Source organism: Nycticebus coucang, chromosome 1, assembly GCF_027406575.1.
Source record: "Nycticebus coucang isolate mNycCou1 chromosome 1, mNycCou1.pri, whole genome shotgun sequence".
In the NCBI taxonomy this organism is placed as follows: domain Eukaryota; kingdom Metazoa; phylum Chordata; class Mammalia; order Primates; family Lorisidae; genus Nycticebus; species Nycticebus coucang.
This window is the reverse complement of record NC_069780.1, coordinates 51985028-52003205: the sequence shown is the minus strand read 5'-3', so window position 1 is coordinate 52003205 and position 18178 is coordinate 51985028.

Below are 18178 nucleotides of genomic sequence, written 5' to 3'. Positions count from 1 at the left end.
GACATTTTCCACATCTTCCTTTTGTTCTTTAAGCATTTAAAAAAATATTTGTAAATATTTTTTACTATATTGGCTGTTAGGTATTTTTAAAAACACAGCTTCTGTTGATTTTATGTACGTGAGGAGTCATAATTTCCTGTTTCTTAGTATACTTTGTGATTTTTTGTTGTTGTTGTTTAACTCAGAACATTTGAATCTAATAATATGATAACTCTGCATATTACATATCAGATTCTCCTTCTTGGCCAGGGTTTGCTATGTTTTTTATTATTATTGCTTTTGTTTATTATTATGTTTGTTTGCTTTATTGTAGTAGCCTGCAGAGAAAGAGCCTAAGGTATAAACTTAAGGTCTTCTTTGGTTTTATCTCTCCCCTGAACATGTATGGTTTTGATTTTTCACATATATGCAATTGTTTTTTGAATGTCCTGTTTGCCATGCCTGGCTTCCAAGAGTGGACAAAGAGAAACATGAAGAGAGGAGGGACACTGACCCTTTAATTCCTGGGAGTAACTTCATGGGGAGAGCGAGGGGCTTGTAACAATGGGGAGAGGTGCAGTAAGAGTTGCTGCCCACCTCTTTTCCTGCACCTCTGTGATGTGAGGCAGCAGTAATTAGAGCAGAGAGCCCAATATTAAGAGGACAGTGTCCTTTTTGCCCATTTTGCATCCTTACAGCTGTTTTCTGTTGCTGTCCACTGTGCTTCTAGTTGATGACACAGAGGCAGCACCACAGACGAAATGAATGATTTTAAAAGGGATGGCTGGTGCTCGCTCAGGCACAACAGCAATCACTTGTCTTTATTCACTTTCTTATATACCCAAAGTCATCAGATAAAAATAATCCAAGAATAAAGAAGATAAAAGGTAACAAAACTGTCATCAAGATTCCTTATCAGGATTAATACAGCAAAGTACGTACACACCTTTCTAAACTAAGGATATCCTATTTGGAGATAAACAACAATGGAGATGAACTACAAAGTGTTGGGTTGTCTGTTGTGTTTGTACACTTCCCTATATGACTAACTGAAAGTTATTGTGTAAATAGAGGTAGAGGATTAAATGCAATGGTCCATTGCCCCAGGCAGATGATCTGTCTCCAGCTACACTTGGCGAGAGCTCTCCGGCACATTCTTTCCTTTAAGGCATAACTGCCTGCATTTTTCAGCAAAGCTGCTTATGCGAGCTGGGGGAGAATATCCCCCCAAACTCACATCTAGCCCAAGTGCTGGAAATGTTCCTTCTCAGGGCCTTGTACTTCAAGGAGCACAAATGAGACTGATTCACCTCACAAGGGTGCAGGGGACTGTGCCCCTTCAATTTTCAATCTGCTCTAGAAATACATGCACAGATGTCACTCACATGGAAAGGAGCAGGGATGGGTAGCTATGACTTTGTTAGGAGCTGAAGCTTTTCTCTAAAAGTCAATAACCCTCAATAGAATAGACTCCAGAGTTCTAACATAAAAGACATACTGCAAATGGAGTTGTTGTCTAGGTGAGGAGAAACATTTCTGTACTTTCCATTCTGCCATTTTCCCAGTTCTTCTCTGAAGTAGTGTCTTTTGTTGCTTTTGTTTTTTGGAGCTCATGTCATCGAATTTTTGTTCATGCAATTAAAGTGTTTTCAAGATATTTTCCCAAAGACATTCTCCTCATAAAAGGAATTCCGATTGTACTGATAGTTGTTAGTGTCACATCACCTCCCGCTCCAAGGCCTTTTTACTCTTGGAAATCCACACTGCACAATATCCTGAAATATATGTTTTACAACTGACCATGATCATCCCAAAAAACCTTTGCTTGAGAACTTACGGTGATAAAATTTATTGTCAAATTAATCCATTTTTTTCCTGAATATGGACACTTTTACTGTATTCAGTTGATCTTTAACACATTGCTACATTAGAAAAATAAATTTCCATGGGGCCACAGTGTCTTATCAGGGCAAAATAGGTCAAGAGACCTGTGAGTTATGTGTGCTTCATGAGGCCTTAGGCTCAAAACTAGCATAAGTAAAATACCACTCACATGGCAGTCAACATGCTAAATTAAGTTCTACTAGCCCATGATCACTCTTGGTTTACTCTTTGTGCCTCTCTTCTTTTGCTATTTAGCCTGAACTTCTACAAAATTTCTTCCTCCGTAGTGCTGACTCACAATTAACCTGTCTCATTCTGAGACATCTTTTATGGAGTCACATAGCTCAGTACATCCATGTTTTACATTTTCTATTTCTTTCTAACTTAACATTTGATGAGACTAAACTTTTTCTTTTCAAATACGATGGTTGTATTATCATATCTCTGCCCTTTTCTACCTTTCTCTTCTAAATAGTGTAAGACTAGCAATATAGTTTAATTTAACATATTTACATTATAAATAATAGTTGAAGGATATGAATAGGATAAATCTCAAATTTGGTATAGCAACATATTCATTTAAACATTTTTGTGTACTTGAAGTAAGTTTGAAAAATCAAAAACATAAACAAAAGTTTCCTTTTAGAAGTACAGATGCACGCACACGCACACACACATTCACACATTTCACCTGATCAGTGAATTTATTAGACATTCTATTTGACTAGATCACAGCATAAGTTTATTCTCTCCTGTTCTCTAAGGACAGTGAATAGTTTATAGCAGACAAAGTATGAATTATTACTTGTAAAATAGATATAAAGAACTCATTTTCTACTGCTGATTCAAAATCCAAGGGAGTGATATAAGCTATCTCAAATGTCAGAATTTTTTGAATGAATGACATTGCTGAGGATTTTAGTGTTGTATAAACAGGGATAAGCTTTTGACCATTTAAAAACACCCAGGTTCTTATATGAGAAACTCTTGTTACAGTGATCACCCAAATAGACCAATCTCTAACTTCTTCCCCTTGTGAAAGGTGATCAAGAGGGTGACAGAAATATTATTCTGTGAACATCTGGAACTCGACAATAGACTAAGCCAGGTCTGATCTTGTTTCAGTTTTGAAGGTGGAAGGAAAATATTACAGGTTATACTAACACATATATTACTTCTGTCTCTTAGTTGTATCAATAGCACTTCAAACCTTTGACCACACATTCACACTGAGGTTATCAAAACATTAGGTCAACATACATGGAGGTGTAAAGTATAACTTTTTCCCTGATCAAAAAATGTACCTTATTTTGAATTCTATTTAATCATCATTCAGACAATTATAACAAAACATAAGTAAATATTATAAATTATATGTTTTGCTGCCACTATATATGTATAGCTATAGATATATATCTATAGTAACAGAAACACGTGAGTCGTATTATATCTGTATAATCATATGTACCTTGGTGTGTACACTTCTTTCCACACTTCTTGAAACACTGTGTTCAATTATACTTCACACAAATGTAATTCACAAACTCATTCTAAAATGTGAAAAAGTTTATTGCCCAATGGGAGTGGTTTATGTAAATTCAGAAAAATATATGCATCTTGTCTTGCAAGAGTGCCATAAAAGTGTAAGTTTGGAAAGAGTTCTTTCACCTCCAGAAAAGAGGAGAGATGAAAGAACTGAGCACTGGTGCATTCTAATGTCAAAAGACCAAGTAGATGAGAAGGATCCAGCAAAAGAGAGAGGAAGAGAGAGAGAGAAAGAATGAACAGCAAATGAAATAGTAATATAACTAGAATATGTTCTATGTGGAAAATAATATTTCAGAGAGGAATAATCAACTGTATCAAAGTTACCGCTGGTAGGTTGTATAGAATGAATAAGGGCTGAGTAGTTTCAATAGAAAGGTATAATTGAAAGCCTAATCAGAATGGGTTCACCTAATGAGATCGATTTAGGATAAAATGAATAGCTATTGAGGAGGTTTGCTACAAAAGAAAAGAAAAATCCTGGGTAATAGCTAGAGAAGAAAGTAAAACTAAAGAGTTTTTTTTTTTAATATGGAGAAAAACATGTGTCTTCATTTTGATAAAAAACATCCAGCAAAGGAGAAATACTCAAGGTACCTGGGGTGGGGGAATCTGCTACAATAATGAATTCAAGAGGTGAAGGAGATGAGTCCCAAGAGTGGGGTGCAGATACTTGGATGCAGATGCTTAAAAGTGTGTGGATGTGGGAGAAGGATATTGGAAAGCAGGGTGGCTCTTGTGGCTCAAAGGAGTAGGGCACTGGCCCCATATGCTGGTGGTGGCAGGTTCAAACCCAGCCCCGGCCAAAAACTGCAAAAAAAAAAAAAAAAAAAAGAAGAAGAATGATATTGGAAAGCAAACTTGGCTTGCTTTTATTCATCAGCAAAATAGAAAGCAAATTGATCAGCTGAGGTTGAGGATGAAGCCAGAGGTTTAAATAATATGACAAAGGAGAAAAATGTACAAAATAGTTAAAGAGTGAGCATGTGGATTGACCCAGGCAAAATGAATAAGTGCTAGGCATCACTAATATCCCAACCTGAATTTAGTAAATATGATTTTAAAGTGAGACAAGTCATAATTAATTTTATTTCTCTTTAAAATTCTAAGTTGCAAGGGTAAAGACCCAAGGTAGACAGTAGTTTGAATTTAGTCAGGCTTTGCATTTTCCCATAACAATACCCATAATAATATTTTGAACTGAGAACGGGGTAGTGAACTATATAGGTAACCTGTAATTGAGTTTATCATGACTTTAACACAGGCAAAGAGGGAAGTAAATATGAAACAGAGTAAAAGCTCAAGGTTTCCTGGGAAATAGAAGGGCAGACACAAAAGAGATTAGTCTATAGAAATAGGAATTTGTGACCTATGAATGAGATGATGGAAACGGTTGTTAATGAAGTGAATCAACTTACTAGTAATGCTAAAGTCTAGGGTACAACTTAGTAAGTTAGTGGCTGAAGAGTTTGTAAGTTGGTATCATTGTAAGAGTTGAAATTGATTACACGGCTCAGGATTTTGAAATCACTGTAATCATAAAATAATATGTTGGAAGAGAATCAATGTGAGTTAGGAATTAAAATATTTAAGAAATTAAAGGAATAGATGACATTAAAGTTCTCCATGGTGACTGCAAGGAGAGTTGATGAAGAGTATTGTCTAATCAGAAGAGATTCAATGTTAAGGGATTTTAAGAGCCACAAAGGAGAATAGTCTAAAAACAACAATGAAAAGGATGGGGCATGGAGTAGAAAACAGAAACCACTCAAGAAAGCTACAGGGAGGGCGGCACCTGTGGCTCAAGGAGTAGGGTGCCGGCCCCATATACTGGAGGTGGTGGGTTCAAACCCAGCCCTGGCCAAAAACTGCAAAAAAAAAAAAAAAAAAAAAAAAAAAAAAAAGAAAGCTACAGGGAAACAGTGCTTTGGGAAGGGCCATGTTTTGGGCAGAGTTAGAAAAAGACAACCTGTAAATAAAAGATCAAGGATCTAGGAGGTATTACTATAAAAGGAAAAAAATTCCTAAGAGCTAGTGGAAGTTTTCAAGAATAGAGGGATAAAAGTTGGGGTACAAAAATGCGGATATACAGTGTAATATGAAGGGTGACCCAGGAGACATGGACTTCTGGCAGAAACAGCCCTGTATATATTCAATCAGTCCTCAATTTACAGAAGAACTGATTGAATCCCTTCTTTTTAATTAGAATGTTAAGAGTAGAAGTCCAAGCACAGACTTCAGTTATAAGAATCTCATTTGACTTATTAAGGGTGGACATTAGTATTTTAGTTTACATTCATCTAGTTGAGTTGAATACATACCCTGTGTATAATGTACACATTATACCATAGTATTTGGAATATATCTTTTAGCATGACTCTACATGGGAAAATAATTTGGTGAAGTTTATTAACATCAAGTATATAAATAATAAATCATATATCCCCCTTTCCCTTAGTTTTACAAGAGATTTTTTTATATATGGTACGGAAAGGTATTGATCATTTGTAAATTAGCATGGATGTATTATCTACAAGATTATTTTACTTTTCCAAAAGTTCTTTTCATGTAGACATAAACTGATATTTTTTCATAATAGAAAAACTATTTGATGGTTTGAACTGCTATTTGGACTTGGTTGTCAATGACAAGTGAAATTAATTTTTACCCCTACTACCCTGTTTCCCCGAAAATAAGACATCCTCCGAAAATAAGACCTACTCACAGGAAAGAAAAGACGTCCCCTGAAAATAAGACCTAGCGCATTTTTGGGAACACACCTTAATATAAGACACTGTCTTATTTTTGGGGAAACAGGGTACATCATCTTCCTAGTTTACAGAATTAAACTTTTAAACTATAGCATAGTAAACCCAGGAGGAGGACTTTAACTGATAAATGGTTCACCGCAGGCATTTTTCTAATTAATTTGTCTTGTGATGAGTCCATGTGAATATAGCCTTTCTAAATTTCTGAATGTTAACAAAAGCTGTTCTCAATCTACCACCAAATATGCTTGATAAGATATTTAAAAGGCATTATTTAATTTACTTTTCTCCAAAAAGCTTTTAGTAAAGCTTTTATTTTAGAAAAGTGTCATCATAGTCACTGCACGGCTTTCAAGACATCTGTATTTTCTATCCCTGATCTTTAAGACATGGAAATCCATCAGAGACGAAGAATGTAGGCATGGTAGAGTTAATTGTCCGTGAATAGTAAACGTTCACATTAGTGGTATAACAATAAACTTGGTAGAATAACAAATATGGGAGATATTCAACATAAGCTGTAATTGTTGCAATATAACTGTTAAAATAAAATTAGGCAGGAAAACTAGTAGGAAAGTAAAGTAGGAAAGTAAAGTAAAACCAGTATGAAAAAAATTAGGTAAAATTCTAAAATTAGTCATTCTAGTCCAGATAATTAGATCATCCTAAGTTTATTTATTTATTTATTTATTTTGAGAAGTCTTCAGGGAATCATTGATACAAAGCTAGGAAGTAATGTATTTCTGTAGTATTTTTCAAATAACTCTACCATATCAGTTACACCAAAATGTCATTATATTTTGTGTATTTAAAATATCTACACTAAGAACTCAAGCAACAAATGTAAAATTAGACAAATGTGACTGTATCATATGTAAAAACTGTTGTACATCAAAGAACATGATTGACAGAGTAAAAGGAATTTAAAAATGAAAGAAAATATTTCCAAATCATAAATCTGATAAGAAATATGTAGGTATTTCTACAGCTCAACAACAACAAAAATTGATTCGAAAATGGTTAAAATACTTGAACAGACATTTATCCAATACTGTTGTATGAATGAGTAATATGCATTTGAAAAGATGCTCATAATCACTAATTATCAGAGAAACACTAATCAAAAAACCAACTGTGCATCAATGGATAAGCAGATAAACAAAAGGTGGGATTTACTCCCAATACAATATTATTCGTTCTTAAAAGGAAGGACTTGTTGTCATACACTACAAAATGAATAAATCTTGAGAACAACACGTTAAGTAAAATGAGCCACTCACAAAAACAACAAATACTGTATGATTCCAGTTACAGGAGGGAGCTATAGCAGTTAAATTCGTAGAAACAGAAAGTAGAATGTTTATCACAGGCTAGGGGGGAGAAACGATGCGTAGTTGTTTATAGGTACAGAGTTTCAGATTTGTAAGATTGAAAAAGTTCTGGAGATCTATTTCACAACAACATGAATGTACTTAACATCACTAAACTGTCACTTAAAAATGGTTAAGATGGCAAATTTTATGTTTTGTTTTTTTCCATATAAAAAAGAAAGAAAAGGTACAAGAAGACTTTTCACAACTCACATTCATACTTTCTTTTCCTGCAGAAATTCAAGGATTGAAATAATGGAGATGAAAGTATTTGAGAACATGTTTATCTGTTCCCTATTGTGAACAATTTGTGTCTTCCTTTTAAAAGCTTTTTTGTTTCATGTTATAAATTATAACAATAAATATGATGGTATTGACACTTCTCCAAACATTCACATCTATACTGAAGCTATTGCAACAAAATATTGATTTATTGAGGCAAAAACGTGTTTGTCTATATTCTATACATATTACATGTTGTAAAGAAAATTAATCTTTGAAAAGAGATCAATCACTTCTTAGAAAATAATTTATTTGTTAAATTTATTTTGGGCATTAGTGCAGGATAATTTTTCTAAATTACATTTAACAGATCTTTTCAAATCTTTAATTATATTTTAATAACAAATGTACCCATTTCATGTCTTACCTATTATTTATGACAAGCTTAAACTAGGCTTTATTATTGTGACATTGCTTATTAAATTTATTTACGAGATTTTAACATTTTTTACTTAAATGCTTACTTACAGTTATAAAATTGACTATAGATTAACACTTGCTATAAAATATTTTATAGAACTTGGACATTTTAATAATTTTAAAGAATTTGGTATGAAAAATTACTTACTGTATCATGTTCATAATGCTGGAAAAAATATACTTAACTATGATTTAGTGTACTATGGAATCTACATAAGACTTTAATTTTTGAAATTTTCCGGAGTATCACTAAATTCTTTACTTCCAACTTTGAAGCTACTTCATATTAAATCTACAGATATACTCATCAGAAAATCTAGTTTGTGACTGGGGCGTACTGTATAAATGATCTTCAAAAATAAGCTGAGGATTATTATATTTCTTCTTTCTTTCTAATTAACTTTTCTGTTCTGTGAAGCTAGATCCTCTCAATGATCTATTTATTTTGTCAATTTACTTCATCCTTACAATCATATTAATTGTGTCCGCAGAATATGGGGGTTTTAATGTTCATTTTTGTTTTTAATCTATGTAGGAGTGTATATGCTTGAGTATGTTGGAGGTGAGGTACTAACTTACAGTATTCACTAAGTTCTGTTTAGTGCTAGAGTTTAATAAAGAAAAACAAAAGGGAAACTCGAAGTTTATTAGGTAAAGACCACAGAGTTTGTCATCTGTAGCACTATTCACGTTGTGAGGTATATAATCCCTTGTTATGGGGAGCTGTCCTTTGCATAATTGGATATGCAGCAACATCTCCAAATTCTAGAAAGTACCAGTGTCCTTCTCCCAGCTATGACAGCCGAACTTTCCTGACATTATCAAATGGCTGGAAAAGAAAGAAGAAAAGAAACTTTCCTGACATTATCAAATGGCTGGAAAAGAAAATTCACAAGTCCAGTTTTCAAAGAAGAAGGAAGATGGCTCATCCAGCATCACATTTACCTTGGAGTTCAGTCTCCCTTGGACTTTTCGGACAATACAAGTTTAAAGAAATGACCTGTACAAATACTGTGTAGGGTACCTGAGCACCAATGGCACTGCTGTGCAACTCAGGCAAATGTGTCAAAATCCTGTAGTGTTGCAGAGAGCAAAGTAAGGTTTTAGCACTTGAGGGCTTGGATATCAGAACTGTTTACTCTCAGTGTCCCCAGTGAGAATAAGTGAAAGGCAACAGAACTATTTTATGTCCCCTGAAGACAGGGATGCCCAGGTATCTCAGCCCGGGCAGCAGCCTTGGAGACATCATTAAAAGACACGCAGTGTAGCCTTTTAATCTACACTTGCCACTATGTCTGTGGTACTGACGAGAAGAGAGAAGTAATAAGTAGTTTTATAATTAAAAAATCTTTAGTACTCAAAGCCCATGCTTTTAACCACCACTTTAAGCAGTTTTTACTATGTGAAAGCTTCACAGAGAGTAAACTCAAGGGTAAATGGAAGCTGAACAGCTTTTCAGCTTGCCTGGGTTTGTTTCCGTGCACACCCTTGCCTTGGTCCTCTGAAATACTCTTTCCGTATCTCATCTAGACCCTCTTCACCCTGGATTCATCTCCCTTGCTCCTTCCCCAGGCCAGGCACCTACTTTTCTCAGAAATGACAATTTTTTTATTAACTCCCAATCATTGATCTAATGGATCACATTCATAATGGAAAATGGTTTATCAAAAGTTTATTGTCAATAGTGGAGAATCTTTAGTAAAATAACCCAAAAGAAAAAGACTTAAAACTAACCAAAATTGATCTCATCATTTATACATCATGGGTATCTCATATTTCTTACCTGAACAAAATAGGTGGAAAAGTTGATTTTCTTTCCAAATTCTAATTTGCGATTGTCAGTAGTTTTAACAGAGAAAAATCTAAAATGAAAAATGATACTGTATTAAAACATTTTATAGTAAAAGGAACATTTTAAAAGGCCCTCCTAAAATTTTTAGGTTTCTGTATTACCTCAGACTTTAAAACAGGCTAATGAAACCTAAGAAACTGTTAAGCAACAGTCTGAAAATTCACAGGAGAAAAATAAAATTAAATGGTGAAAATACATCTAAATTGATCTGAAATTCTGTATTGAATTGGCACTTACCCAATAGCTTCAGCTAATTTACTGAGTATGCTAGTGGCTTCTCTTCAGTTATAGTTGAAGCAAGCAGAAAAAAATGTAACAAAAACAGGAAAACAAAAGAAACTTAACAAGTCTCTCACCTATACTGTGTGGATTTAAAAATAATAATGTTCATTCAGTTTTATTAACTGTGCATATTAATTCTTTTCTACTAAAGCCAGATAAAAAAATTGAATCATACATTCCCCCCCACCCCGGGGTAAACACATCTTAAGTTTATTCTCATATGAAACACTTACTATTGAGTTTTGCAAGGAAATTATGCCTTTTGATCTCATTTCTCAGCCAATGAGGGAATAGTTTTTATTATGTATTGGTCAACTAATCACAGAATCTGAGATTGAATAAATATAGTAACAAAAATTTCTGATGTATTTCAAAAATTTTTATGTATTTATTGAGTACAACATGGTATTTGCTATTCATAGTGAAATGATTACTACAATAAACAAATTAACATATCCATCATCTCATATAGTTACCTTTTCTATTTTGGGTGAAGGCATCTAAATTCTACTTTTTAGCAAGCATCTAGTACAATACAATATTATTAGCTACAGTCTCTGTGCTATATGCTATACATGCTGTACATAGGATCTTACCCATATATTAGATGGGTAAGATACTATGAACCAATCTGGTTCAGAAGCTCAACTTTTCACTAGTTTCTATCACATGTGAAGCTGGTGTTACAGAAAATAGATTTCAGCTTCCAGTCCAATTCCATTACTAGGAGTATTACAGTTACCTGAAAGATGATGGAACACTTGTACAAGAAAATCCTGTGGTGGCCAGGCACAGTGGCTCATGCCTGTAATCCTAGCACTCTGGGAGGCCAAGGTGGGTGGATTGCCTCAGGTCACGCCAGACTGAGACCCTGTCTCTAAAAATAGCCAGGCATTGTGGCAGGCACCAGTACTCCCAGGAGGGAGTTGGGAGGTTGAGGAGTTGCTTGGGAGGTTGAGGCAAAAGAATTGCTGGAGCCCAAGAGTTTGAGATTGCAATGAGCTATGACACCACAGCACTCTACCGAGCAACAAAATGAAAGTCTGTCTCCAAAAAAAAAAAAAAAAAAAAATGCCGTGATCTGGATAGCATAGGAGTAAATGCAAAAATAAAAAACAAAACCCAAATGGACATGTGGGAAGTACTAATGAAGGTTTTACTCTGGGGAACAAATTGTTGAATATAGTTCTAATGGTGAAATACAAGTTAACCAGGTAATGGCTTGAAGGTGATCCATGAACTGGATGGACTTACATGGAAAGACTTCATGTCATCTGTAAAACATGTCCTGAGAAATTAAGAAGCTCAGAAACGCTAGATTAGGTTTAAGGTGCATGTAATACCAACTGTGGCAGGAATAGAAAATGGACTATCTCATAAGGGACTTTGAACCCCTTATTAAAAATACTTGATTTTATACTCTAAGTCATTGGCTTCAAAATGTCCCGATCATAAACCTCTGTGTGTGAAAATTTTCAAGCAATAATCTCCAATATAATTATATTATTATTTGCAAAGAAAATTTGTCTATTATTGTACATGTATGGTATACACATTATAAAAATATGTAATTAAAATATAATGAGATAAAAATATTTACACAATTATTTTAACTTTTACCTCATGAATATCTTTGTTTTGTTTTTTTTTTTTGAGATAGAGCCTCCTCTGTTGCTCTGTAACCCAGGCTAGAGTCCTCTGCTGTTAGCCGAGTTCACAGCAACCTCAAACGCCTGGGTTCAAGTGATCTGCCTGCCTCAGCGTCCTGAGTAGCTGGGACTACAAGTGCCTGCCACAAAGCCCAGCTAATTTTTCTACTTTTAGTAGAAACAGGTCTCGTTCCCGCTCAGGCTGGTGTCTAACTCTTGAGTTCAAGTGATCTTCTCACCTTGGCCTCTCACAGTGTTAGGATTAAGGCATACCTCATGAACCCAGCCTCATGAATATCTTTCTAATACTGTTTTTAAAAATTTTGTTAATTTTGATGGGTTTGTGTTGTCATTAAATTCCATTTTAAGGCATAATATATACTTAGGTGAAGTACATTGTTAACAATAATGGCTATAAATCCATATTTCACATAGCCTTCTTAATAATGTCCAATTTTTCTGACCAAAGGCTTGCTAATTGTGTTAGAGTGTTATTGTTTTTACTATTTTAGTGACTTAAGAGATGTAGCTCAAAGGAGAAATATTGCTGTGACAATCTCTAATTGTTTGGTTGTCCTTGTATTGCATTATTTTCTCAATTGTGGTTTCATTGAAGGAAACAGTATCAATTTATTGTCTATCTAATGATTGGTTTAGTCAAAACTAAATAATATGATCAGCAAATAAATGTATCTGGTACATAATGTAGAGTACAATACAATGAGCTGAAAGCAACTAATAAATGAAAGGACAACATAAATTCCCACTTTTCTGGAGCTCTTTTACTCTCCTTAGTATATCTTATCTATGTGACATGTGATTGTCATAGATGTCAACAAAGAAAGCAAGCTGCAATCTATCCAGATCAACATTTTCCAACCTTTTCCATTTCATGGCACACTCAAACCTCTAGCTAAACGTCTGTGGTATACTTAAATTAGGTTGATCAAAAGACAAAAGAGTTAAAAAATTAAAAAAAAGAACTTTGAACTTCTTCTGAAAATAATTTCATTAAGGGTCCTTAAAACTTTTTGCAGCATAGCTAAGATCCTCTCAGGGCACACCAGTGTGCCATGATACACAGGTTGAAAATCACTTATCTAGATACTGGATATTATTTGAGAGCAATCTCTTTATTGTTCTGTATAAATATATATAATGTTCTGATATTTTTTACAGTGAGATAAGTTGTGTTTGGCCTGTATCCAAACATTAGACACCAGGAAAGGCACCCACTTTTGTTTTCACCTTTTGTGTTTATTTGGATAGAGGTGAAACTTATTCTTCTTAGTAAAGTATCTCAAGAATGGGGGAAAAAAATTATCCAATGTACTCAATAGTAATATAAAACCAGTGCATAAACAACAACACACCCACAGAAATGATAAAACACAAATATATAGTCCAGCAAAGGGGAAGGGGAGAGGGCAAAAAGGAGAAGGGAATTTGCAGAGCCTCACCTAATGTGCACAATGTGAGGGTGTTCAGCCCACCGCCTGGGTGAATGGCTCAACTACAACTTGACCTTTGCCTTCGAAATGAAAACAATGTAACCTAAACATTTGTACCTTTATATTAATCTGAAATTTATAAAGAAAAGAAAACAATGTTTCTGTACAAAGAAGATTGAAACTAGCAGAAGAGACTACTCTACAGGTATAGAGAAATAGTGAAGACTTAAGCTAAGTCTATGATGGAAAATATTGGGAAGTAGAGTGGAATCTTAATATCCTAGAGATGTTAAAGGATGGTCCAAGTGGATTTGGTGACTGATAAGATTTCAGGCTGATAAAAAAGAAAATGTTCAGGATGGTTTCTAGTTGTATTGCTTGCTCAAGTGCTTGGTAATGATGGCATTTACTGAGATTAAAAATTTGAAAGGATACAAAGTCTTATTAAAGTTAGTGAATTCAGTGTGGAGCAGGTTCCATATAAGGACCTTATGATGTGTAGAAAATTTCTAGTTGTTTTTTGGACACACAGGTGTAGATCAGGATAGAATTCTAGAATTGGAAAATACATGTTCAAGTCATGGGTAGTAATTAGAAGTATGTCAAGTTTCAAATTCATGGGAGTTTGAGAATCTCATTCTTAATCTTTATTATACCTCATTCCAATTCGAAAACTCTGGACTCCATTCTCAGAAATAAGCAAAACATTCACTATACAGTGGTAGGCATTTTATTGCTCCTCTAAAGCCTATTTCAGGGACTATCATTTAAGAACCTCTGGTGTAGAGTAAAAAGACTTGAAGGCTTCATGCCCATTCTTGAGAAAGAAATAAAGGTTAAATAATAGTCCTAATTTTCTTCATGTTTTAAGAAATAGAAGCACTTCAACAAAAAAAAAAAAAGAAGGAGAAATGGCTGAAAAAGAAAGAATATGATGATTTAGAAATAAAAGGAGGAGACAGTTTTAAGAAAATGATGGTATGAATTGTGTCAAAAGCTGAATGTAAACATATATAAGTATACATATATCCATTTGTTCCTGTGCATTTATGCACATATGTGTATGTGTGCATTGACTTTTGACACAGGTAAATGTGGTGTGTGTGTGTGTGTGTGATATTTGTGTGCTTAGAGAAGCCTAAAAATACAATCTAGGAGGGGTAATTGATGTAGTAGGATGGACTCTGTTGGGGTTGGGGATTAAAGAAAATGAAGAAGGGCTGGAGTAATTGCTGAGGGGAACTGGAAATAGGCCAGACAAGAAAAATGTAATAGGACTGCCAAGCAGTTGTGGTTACCTCTGCATTTGGATACCATAAATTCACTATGGTACTAGTCTTCAAGATCATCTGGTTTTCTCTTGTGGTGCACAATAACATGAGTTCAGGTTCCCAAGCAGAGGAGGCAGAGAGTTGAATTAATCTGGTGTTTCTCAAAAGGTAAAGAGGAGGAGAATATCAAAATCGCCTGGGAACATTTTTTAACTACTCATGTCTTCAACTCTAGGCCTAGGAAAATACTTTTAGCGGTAATGTATCAGTGAGTGTTCACTGGGTAGAGAAGGCATAAGACCTAGAAAAAGGCTTATAATAATAACCACATTTCACAAAGCTGGTCAATTGAAGTAGATGATTAGAATTAGAGAACAATTTATTACTGAGTTTGTAGTAATAAAATTATTAAGTTAGATTCAAATATATCTTCGACATTATAAAATGTAATAGAAAACCAGATGTTTTTAGATGATAAAAATGGCTATAGAAGATATATTAGGTAATAGGATTAATCAAATATTGAATTTAGAGGCAACAACATACAATGTCTAACCATACTGTTGGGCCATTCTGTCTGCTTAATTCTCAATACCAAGTCTTTCTCTTCAACTTGGACAAAGTTATTTTGCCTTGCTTTTGTCCCTGGCTTTCTTACCCTAAAATGTATAGTTGTTTGCTATTAGATTTAATAATTTAATGAAATGAATTAATAATACCTTAAACACTTAAACCATACCTAGTACATAATAATAATTTTATAGATATTAACTATTATTATTAAATTCCAATTTTAACTTTATTATACAAATGTAGAAATATAAATACACTTCAATTAGCAACGAATTCTTTCAGAACGGAAAACATTATTTTCAAAACAGCTTCACTCTACATGTACTCATCTGTCGAAATCATCATTTCCTAATATTTTTAAGTTATTATTACATTCTAAAATAGATTATTGATATATTTACCTCCTAGCCACTGCCTCCCCAGAAGCTGTTAACTGTACTTCACATTTAGGATTACGTGAGTCAGAGCATTCAATCCTAATCCTGGATATCATTCTCCTTAACTGCCTTCATGTCCCCCGTAGCATAAATCCCACGTCAAACAGGCTGTAAGAACTGTTTTCTGAATGAAATGAGTTTTCTATCTGAAGAAGATTAGAAAGCAAAGAAATCATCACTAAACCTGTCACAAAGAATGCGATGCATGAGGCATGAATTTCCTACTCATTTGAGTCGGGCTCATCCCCACTTCCCTACTTCTATGAAAACATAAATCTCATTTGCTTCATCTCCACAGCTATCCGTTTTTGAAACTCAACTTTTTCAGTCTAAATAATCCTTATCTCCTGTGTTTTTTCTTGAATACTACTGATGATAGGCTTTGACTACATTGACCTTTGGGTAAGGTAAATAACACTGAAGTGGGGCAGCTATATTCTAGCTCAAGCTTAGTTTCTTTGTTCCTTTTCTTCTCTTTTTTGCTTGTTTGTTTACAATCTGTACTGTGGATTATACTTGTCCTTGAATATTAGACAAAAATGAGATTCCTGTGCAAACACTTAGATAAATGCAGGTTATATTCCCTTACTTCAGCTTATGCAGCGTGATAGCAGGGAGATCCCACAGCATGTAAAGGGTCCACGTGGTTCATGGCGTAAGAGGCCAGAGCTGATAAACACTTAAAAATTTAGACAATGAGCACAAATAAGAATAATCAGTTTATACAAGTGTGTACACTTATACAAAATAATTTTACCTCCCAATTCCCTTATTTTCAGCTCTACAGTGGTCTTTGTTCTGCTGCTCCAGAGAATTATAGCCCTGTGCCATTGAAAAGATATTTTTAGGCATCAGTTGATGAAGAAAAACCTGACTCTGTTATTCTGTCCTTTTTTGTTTAAAAAAATATAAAACCTTAAAATAATTTTATATTTTTATAAAATTTATAATATATAAATTATATATAAATACCAAGTTATCCTCTTTCCTGATCAGTTTATTGCATTTTAAATGTAGATGATTTACTATGACTACCTCACAATAGGAGCGTGGAGACATTATGCCCTGCAGAATTATAAATGCATGTGCCATTAGCACACCAGCATACTTACTCCCTCACCCAGATGACTTATCCACAAGAGACACACGTGTAAACACACAGACACAAAAACTATGAGCTTTCAACAGAACCCCCAAATCTAACCTAAGGTTAAACTGCAATTAGTCAACATCCTGATTTTCATTAAATAATAATACCTGACTCACAAGAATAAACCACTGTGAGGTAGCTTTTGAGCAAGTTTTGACAGATTGCTTTATTTTTTCTGGAATATATATTTTTTAAATTGAGTATAGCATCATAGATAATGAAAAACAAGATTTCTACACAGATTAAAATAACAGACATTATTTTTCCTCAACAAAATGCCCTTTAGGTACATAACATTAGGAATTTGCCCAGGAGGAACTTGAATACCAACAGGAAAGCTTTTGGTGCTTTCCATGGGACACAAAGTCAAATGTTTTTATGAACAAAGGAGCTCGTATCTCTTTACATATCAAAATTGGCAGTGCTTAGGAAAACCAACTAGAATAATACATTTTTTTTTGTATATTAGTTCATTTAATTGTCATAAACCAGTTAAGACATTTAATTAGCCCCATTAAACAGGTTAGAAAACTGATACATTCAAATTTAAGAGATAAATTATATGTATGTGTGTGTGTGTATGTGCTTAGGAATATTTTTAAGAAGAAGTATCAAAAGAAGTGGATATTTTTGATCCAAGTTTTTTTTTAGTATTATTAGTATTTTTGGTAAGCATTATTAAACTACTTTCCAAAACTGTGAATGTGAAGATGAATTTTTCCATGTTCGTTATTACATTTTTTTATTTTTTTGAGACAGAGTCTCACTATGCTGCCCTTAGTAGAGTGCTGTGGCGTCACAGCTCACAGCAACCTCAAACTCTTGGGCTTAAGCGATTCTCTTATCAGCCTCCCAAGTAGCTGGGACTACAGGCTCCTGACACAATGCCCACCTATTTTTTGGTTGCAGTTGTCATTGTTGTTTAGCAGGCCCAGGCCGGGCTTGAACCTGCCAGCTTTGGTGTATGTGGCTGACACAGTAACCACTGAGCTGTTGGCAATAAGCCATGTTATTAGAATTTTTAAGGCACCATTAACATGAAGACAAATGCATTTATACCAGTTCAAAAGAAGTGAAGAGGTGGATTGAGGATGTTTCTGATTTCAAATTTATAGAACCTTATAATAGTAGCTGTTTACATTTTGATTCCATTACAATTCTATATTTATTTAGTAATTTATGCTATTTAGAATTAGTTTTCCTTTTAATAAATCAATAAAATGCCATGTAATTGGGTAAAAGTAATTTAATGCACATACTAAACT